This window comes from Lycium barbarum, chromosome 1 (assembly GCF_019175385.1).
Source record: "Lycium barbarum isolate Lr01 chromosome 1, ASM1917538v2, whole genome shotgun sequence".
Classification (NCBI taxonomy): domain Eukaryota; kingdom Viridiplantae; phylum Streptophyta; class Magnoliopsida; order Solanales; family Solanaceae; genus Lycium; species Lycium barbarum.
The window spans coordinates 29,571,507-29,580,337 of NC_083337.1; the positions used below are offsets into that span (position 1 = coordinate 29,571,507).

Here is an 8,831-nt window from a genome sequence, read left to right on the forward strand (position 1 = left end):
AAATGTGGAGTTGGGGTTAGTGTTAGGGATAAATAGGATAATTACTTTGAATATGACATAAGTGCATGTTATACGCTGATTACAGTGACCTGGGATGTGACAACCTACGAATGCATAAAGAAGCAGCCTCAGTCAAGACCTTGTGGCAAGACGACCACTGGGAAGGAATGACCTGGGAAGAAGAAGAGAAAATGAAATCCATGTACCCGCTTTTATTTTAATCCCCGGGAGAAATCCAACATGAGATATCAACATTTTGAGGTATGTGATGCTTTATATTTTTGATGTTGCGGTCGTGTGTGGCCCTTATTGTTGTCATTGTTATGGCCCTGTGAGGCATTAAGTATTATGGGTTGTTGTGACAGGTTAGTAGTGCCATATTACAGGGGAAACTCTGGCAAAATTTTTGTAGAATTCCCGTGTGTTTAACATTCGAGGACGAATGTTCCAAAAAGGGGGGAAGAATGTTACACCTCGGAAAATTTTCGTTCGTGTACAGTGAATTGACTAGCGAAGGACAGTTACGAGTATCGAATTAATGGTGTCTTAATGAATTATTGGAGAAGAATTATAATTCCCCTTACTTTGGTAATGAAGTGCCAAGTAAGTTTCAAGAAGGACCCATAAGCCAAATATGGGCATAAGCCATCCAAAAAGGGCGAGTTAAGGAAACACTTTCGGAGGATCTGGTTTGGAGGGGCCAAAACTCCATTTTTAAGTCGGAATTTGGGACAAATACCACAGGATTAAAGTTGTCGATAATTGAAAGATCTTTCTAACCATAGGTCGTGGGCCCTCACAGCATATCGGTATCAAAAGTTATGGCCAATTTACGACAGACAGTTCATCACGTTCTGGCATGACATGCGATTCGCACTTGGTGTCGCATGTTCGACATGCGACTCGCATGTTCGACATGCGACTCGCACTTGGTGTCGCATGTTGTGCCAGTGAGAACCGATCGATTGGCAAGACCTGCGACACAACATGCGACTCGCATGTGGTGCCAGTCCAGAATCTTCTGGACCATTATATATAGACCCAACTTCGTTTTTAACCCATTTTTTCACCATTTTTGGTCCAAAAATCCTCTAGAACCCTCTCAACATTTCATACACAAGAAAAATCAAAGGAAACCAAGATTAACAACATCAAATCCATGAATCAAAGTGTATGAAACCCAAGTAAAGTTCATCTTCCTCAAGGAAATCCAAAGAGAGAAAGTAGGGTTTTGGTGCTAGAAGGGAAAACTCCACTCAAGGCTTGTTCAACCATCATCCAAGGTAAGTTTTATGACCATTTCATGTTGTTTGAGGTATTAGAGGGCTTAGATACTTGAAATGTAGAAGAACATAGAAAGTGGGTCATTATTGAGTGAATAGTGACGTAATTGAATGATAATGGAATTGAATCATAAATGTTGGAACGTTGTAATTAGGAATACGTTATAAATGACGTGTAGACCAAGACATGGGTGTGAATTATGCGAAATTATGATGATGGGCCATAAACCATAAATGTGAGTCAATTGGAAGAAAATGGTGGATTTTACTAAATGTACATAAATGACGATTGTGGATGGTGATATTGTGAGTGTTGGGAGTTGAAATATGACATGGGAAAAGTAGTAGAAACAAAGGAAACGCTGCCCAATTTTCCCTAGAAATAGTAGCGCGTTTTTCTCGTCGATTGACTAACACGATGGTGCGAATTATCTCTTGAAGGTAGAGACGTTACGTCAAGGGAAATCAAGCGAACGATAGCATAGTTAACGACAAAGGTATGTTAAGGCTTGTCCCTTTCTTTCAAAGGCATGATTCCTAAGTTGTGAATTCATAAATGCTTCCATGACTTCCTTAATTTCAAAAGTTAGAAGTTTATGATTCCAAAGCATGATTCCTTCCTTGATAACCCGTAAATATTTTCCAAATGCCTACATCGTTCCAAAACGAAGGTTTACGAGTTTGTAAGCTCTTATGAGGGCAATAATGGACATATTTTTTTATCATGATTACAATGATGCCAAAGATGAGAATATTTTCCTATGATGACTACGATGAGACGATTTCATGTTTAAAGGTTCCAAGTTATGATTTCAATGACGATGTAAGAATATGGAGCTATTTCTTGACTTCTCAATTTTATTCATGGATGACTATTATATTTCCTTTAATATTTCCAAAACTATATAGAATGACTTCTTACAAGATTATGACCCTACTCTCTGTTCTTTTTATATTAGTCTTCGTTGACAGTCTCGCCTTATGATGATTGTCCCTTCAAGGTGAGACATGACGATCATGATTAATCCATAATATACCCGGAGGTGTTCGACCTTACGTCACTCCGATGGAGTTATAGCTTTTCCTTGGGTTCTCCTGCATGTTATGAATATTACGTATGTGTATATATATATATATGATATGAAAATGTTCTCAGGGGAAGTGGGGAAAGGTGAGGCGCTATAGACGCATAGCCACCTGTACAGCTGGCATATCATGATTTCATCCCGGACGCGGGGTGCCCGGACGCGGGATATATGGGTGATGGATCGGGCCGTACGTTCCTCGGCACTAACATACTATACTATATATGGATTGGGCCGTACGTTCCACGGCAATATATTAATGTATGATGACATATGGATCGGGCCGTTCGTTCCGCGGCAATATATTTATATATGATGATATATGGATCGGGCTGCACGTTCCGCAGCAATATATGATATGAAGTAAGTCAACATGTGCTATTTCTTCTATACGTGACAGTCATATACAGTTGCTCCTTATTGATGTTTCCTTTATCTCATTGACGTCTTTTCATTGTTATGCCTTACATACTCAGTACAATTTTCGTACTGACGTCCGTTTTCTTTGGACGCTGTGTTCATGCCCACAGGTAGACAGAGAGACGGCGCCGACCTATAGGAGCTATCAGCAGATTTACGGGAGCACTCCACTATTTTGGAGGTGCTAGTCGAGCTATGATTTTGTGTATATATGTATATGTCTAGTACTCCAGTAGAGGCTCGTAGATACGCAGTGTGGGTTGTGTGGTATCCCAAGGTTGCCATTATGTAGAAATTTATATACATATATGTGCATATTATTTTGATAGCCTAAAGGCTTATGTTTACAAAAGTATATATATTTTAAACAGAAGATGATTTCTTTATGATTTGAATATAAATTGATCAAAGGAGTATTAAATTAGCCCCTAGCGGATCAGGTACTTATGTGTGGAAGAAGATGATTAAATACCGAGATGAGATGGAACATGATATATGGTGGAAGCTTCAACAAGGTAATTCTTATTTTTGGTTTGATAATTGGACAGGACTGGGAGCCCTATACCATATTACTCCACCAGATTTTGAGTGTGATCCCACAATCATCCTTGTAAAAGAAACTGCAAAAGTGGGGCAATGGGATGAACAGTTGCTAAGAAGAATCCTTCCTGAGGATCTAGCAGACCATATTGTGCAGCACATTAATCCACCAAATAAAAATGGCCAAGCAGATAAGGCTTTCTGGAAATTAGATTCGAGGGGGAAATTCACAGTTGGGTCTGCATTTCAATTGCTTAGACAAAGAAAAGACCCCAGTAATTTGTATAAGCAGATGTGGATCAAAGGACTACCAATAAAGATATCTTTTTTTATGTGGAGATTTTGGAAGTTCAAGCTACCATTGGATGATAAGTTGAAGAAATGGGGACACTAATTCCCTTCCAGATGCTATTGTTGTCAACATCCAAAAGTGGAAGATACCTCCCATGTCTTTTTACACTCACCAACAGCTCAAGCCATCTGGAAGTATTTTTGTGGACCAGTGGGAATAAATACTGAGAATTTGCAAGTTAGCCAAATAATTAACAGATGGTGGGATATGCCTAGTAGACTACATGCAAAATGCATCAACCAAGCTGTCCCTGCTATTATTATTTGGGAACTCTGGAAGAGGAGAAACACTATGAGACATGAAGGGAAGGTGTCAATCACAAAACTCATTTACCAGGTGATGCATACTTTGATTCAATTCATGAAGGTGAGAAGGAGAAATTTTAGGTATGCACCATATAATTGGAGTGTGATTGTTGAGGCATTACAGAGATATTCTCCAAAGATAAGAGTAACACCAGTGACTTGGAGAACTCCAGATATTGGATGGATAAAAGTCAATACTGATGGAGCCTCAAGAGGAAACCCGGGTAGGAGTTCATGGGCCTTTTGTGTAAGGGATGAAAGGGGAGATGTGATACAAGCACAGGCCAGAGAAATAGAGGATCTTCAAAGAACCAACACCGAGGCAGAGGCCCTAGCCATTTTACAGGCTCTCAGGTATTTAAAAGACAGTCAATGGGATCAAATAAGGATAGAGACAGATTCACTTTTGCTGAAGAACTCTATTCAAAGGACATGGGAAATTCCTTGGCAAATCATTACTATGGTGGAAGAAATTTGGAGAATAAGTGAGGAAAAAGTGGTGGTGATAGAGCATATTTATAGGGAAGGAAACAAATTAGCAGATCACTTGGCTAATTTAGCTTTGGACACAGGGGACAATACAATTCAATTCCTTTCATGACATGGAGAGCCACTGTAAAAGAATTGTGAACAGTGACAAATTACAGCTGCCCTGTCTAAGAATTAGATCATGTTAAGGAGACTGAATATAGGGGGAAGGTGGGAGAAAAGAAGGTCCTCACACTCAAATCCTTTGGGAGGAGAATGTGAAGGATTTGGTTTACACTAACTGTTTGCTAATGGTTGCAGGTACACAAACTAACATAAATGGAGGATTTTAATTCAACAGGTACCACAGAACAACCACACTGAAGGAATACCAACAAGCAGCGAAACACAGTGTAATCAGGATGTTGAGAAGTTTTACCAGCATAAATTGCAACTGGTTGGAGGCACTTTTGACAAATGACATGAAGTGGAATTACTGCTCCAAATGATTGAGCACATGGAACACAACAGACCTCTTGAGTACACATGGGCATACAATTTCTATTTAGTGGTTGTTTCTTAGTTGGTGGTATTAGCACCCCGGGATGCTCATCCAACTGAGAACTGGTCATTAGTTAGAAAATGTACTGCCTTAGTGCATATAGAGGGCCATATATAGAGCATGTGAGATATAGAAACAGAAGTTCTTTATGGAGCAATTATTTCAAATTTCATTCTATTAGTAATTTTTTAACAATTTGTAATATCAAATTAAGACAAGTTATAAGTCTTAATTTGATCATTAGTTTAAATTTTGTATTTTCATTAGCCTTTTGGCTAGAGTTGTACAAACTTCTGGATTTTTTGATAAAATTTATAAAATTAGCCCTAGGCCAAAAGCCTAGTGGACTTTTATTAAAAAAAAAAAAGAATGTTGTGTGAGGAAGCAATCCTAAAAAAAATTGGATTTCTCCCACATCGGTTCTAACTAGGGTTTTAAGATTTCTTGGGGGTCTATAAATGTTATATCCCGCATTTTGTACATTCGGATATTTCAAGAAAATCGCGATAAGTTAAGGGCAAGGCGATACTTTCGATTTTGTTTAACACACAAGTTACTTAGGAATATTATTGGTATGGAATATTAAGGGCAAATTTGGAATTAGGAAATTAATTCTTCATGAACCACAAAAAGCCACAAGTGGCCGTGTGGCTTGGTGTGGGCACCAATGCCTTGGCCAGTTGCTTCAAGCCACGAGGTGGGGCATGTGTTCACTTTGTATGGGCCATGTAATTATATATATATAGATGGGTGATGACCAAGCAAGACTCATTATTCATCTTTTCCAACTCTAGAAACTTGAAGAAACTTGGAGAAAAGAAAAGGGGGAACCATTCGGCTAAGGCTAGCTGAGATTGGTCCCATGAAAAATTGATCAAAAAAATATTTTCTTCTAGTAATTCAACCAATTGGAAGGTCCTTACTAACGTGGAGTAGTTGTTGGAGCAATCAAACCATTCATTTGTGCAATTTACAACTCTAGCCAAGTAAGAAGATAAGTGGAAAAAGGTAAGGTTTAATCTTCTCTTTCGTGTGTCATGGATGATTTGTGCATGTTTTAGTGTGTAGAAATGGATGAAATTCATGAAATTATGTGTGTTGAGTTGTAGTCGTGTAGGTGTTTGTGTTGTGTAGAAGGGATGAATTAATTTTACTTAGCATTTTAGTTGTTGTTGTTGTTGATTCTATGATGCAAATGAAGGTTTAATGGTTCAAGTTGGCGTTGTAATTGTTTGTGGGTTGTTGTAGGAATTAATGTGATTCTAATATGGTTTCTTGTAATCATGAGAATGAAGTTGTTAACGTGTAAATTGTTGGTGTAGTTCATGAAATTGGGAGTAAGGAATGTGTTGTTGTTGTTTTTATTAAGTTTGGAAGATTGCGGATTGTGTTGTTGTGGTTGATTTGAATGTAAATGCAATGCCGTCGAATTATGTAGAAAGGGTTACTAACGTTAGAATGCAATTCGAACTAATTGTTGAAGTGGTCAATATGGTTGTTGGCATTGTTGTTGACGATTTGGCCGAGTTGAATTCTCGGGGATGGTTGAATTTATAGGGAAAATGCTGCCCAAATTTCTGTAGGTGGATTGCTAGTTTAGAACCGGATTCCTAAATACCTATAGCTAATGTTTGATATCTTTTGACGTTGTTGTAGATCTTGCGAAAGCCGAGACTTAAGTTCGGATTAGCTTAGGAAGCGGGCAAGGTATGTAAGGCTTACCCTTTTTTTTGGCATGTCCTAGAGCTAAATAAGGTATGACATGCACCTTGGGGTAACTCTATTCTTGAATTCCGAGCTTGTTTATGATTCTTATTCACTTCTTGACATGAGCATACTTAGTTTAGTCGAGCTTATTGTATGATTGAATAACTAGTAAAACATAAAGAGTTCCTGTTCCTAAAAGAGTTCTATAAGCGTTAATGTCCCTAACTTTCATAGGCGGTCTCAGATTGGTTTGAAACGTTCGTAGAGGTCTCTGTAAAGAATGATGTCCATAACTTTCTTGTGCAAACTCAGATTGACTCGAGACCTGCTTATGATCCTTCCAGTATCGATTAGTGTACTTACCTATTGAGTCCTAAAGTTGATTTATGTGCATATGGTTTCTCACTACTCTGCTCGTGCATGCCTCAATATATCTTTCACTGAGTCCCGGGCCAGGACACGTTCTCGTGCGTACTCCACTGCATTGTTCACCGAGTCCCTCAATAGAGGGCCGGGACACGTTATATGTATATACACTCTGGAGTATGATGTGTTATGGCGTTACGACGTGTTATGGCGTTATGATGTGTTATGGCGTTATGATGGGTTACGGAGTTATTCCCTATTCTGGAGTATGATGTGTTATGGCGCCAACGACGGGGTGGCGACCATGTTTTGTTCACCGAGCCCCATAATGGGTCGGATATGACACATGACATTGACATGCATGATTTGTGTTTTAAAAGTAAGCATTTTGGTGTCCTGGATAGTGTACTTACTTTTTTATATTTCTTGTTCCGATTATGGCTCTGTTTACTGTACTTCATGCTTTACATACTCAGTACATATTCCGTACTGACCCCCGATCTTCGGGGGATGCGTTTCATGCCCGCAGGTACAGACGCTCACGTGGGTGACCCGCCAGCTTAGGACACCTATCCTGCTACTTTGGAGTGCTCCCTTGTTCTGGAGCCCACTTTTTTGGTACAGACTTTTCTGTTATGTATATCCGTCTTTTTTTGGGGTAAGGCGGGGCCCTGTCCCGCCATATGATATTGTTGCTACTCTTAGAGGCCTGTAGACATACATGTGGGTCAATAATGGTTATCGTGCAGTTATGCCAACATGGTTTACGTTTTGGGCATTCCCCTACATTACGACAGCCTTGCCAGTTCATATGTGAGATTATGTGTAACGATTTTTGGAAACAACGTTTTACTTTGTGATTATAATAGTCTTCAGTATGCTATCCGGGGGCAAGTTTTAGCTAGCAAATGTGTACGGGTGCCCAACTCGGGCACTAGTCACGACCTACGGGGTTGGGTCGTGACAATAAATAGAACCCCCAAATCACTTCATTTGGCACCTTGCAACTGAAAATATCACTTGCATACTAAAAAAAGTTGAAAATACCTAGGGTTTCTAGCATTTTGCTTAAGACCTTTAATTTTTTGATAAGTTTAAGTTTTAAAGTTTTGTTTCTTGTTTTCTGAGTGTGTGGTTGACTGTTGGAGTGGAGAAGAAGGATCTTCAAGTCCAAATCTCGACAAAGGCTGCACATCAAAAAGGTAACATTTTATCCTTTAGTTCATTTTAGTTTGAATTTGCTTTAGTTGGTTTTAGTTATTGTTGTGTTGTTATCAGTAGTGTTTATATTTGCCTGTTAATCATGATGAATTAGTTCATAAGCCTATTGTTAAGTTTAATTCAGACATTTTTTTTCCTAGTTGATATGATAGTCTAAATTGCTTATATGGTTAAGTTAATATCATGTGTTAAGCTTGGGTCAATTAGTATTGAATGTTAGCATGTGAGTCTGGACATATGAGTTGAATCTGTTTAAGTATAAGGAAAATATGGAATATTAGGTTTGCTTAATCAGTTTGGACATGCTAGTTAGGATCTGTCTTTTATGTTCAATTGTTAGTATAAATCACCCTATAAGCCTGTTAATCCCTTTAATGACAAATGTATACCTATGTTCAGCATGATTACCTTGTATTTAATCTAATCCTGGATCTGTTAATACTCATACTAGCTTTAATTGTCTTTATTATGTGTTAACATGTACTATATGGTTGCATTTAAGATTCAAAAATGAGGTTCAGA

The 8,831-nt window shown here is 38.6% G+C and overlaps 1 long non-coding RNA gene across 1 annotated transcript; it reads left to right on the forward strand.

Moving 5' to 3' along the window:
* Positions 1–1,603: 1,603 nt before the first annotated feature.
* LOC132635350 (uncharacterized) lies at positions 1,604–3,174 on the forward strand. The gene is made up of 2 exons (XR_009580501.1): positions 1,604–1,780; positions 2,899–3,174. It is a non-coding gene; the product is annotated as an uncharacterized LOC132635350 (long non-coding RNA).
* Positions 3,175–8,831: the final 5,657 nt, after the last annotated feature.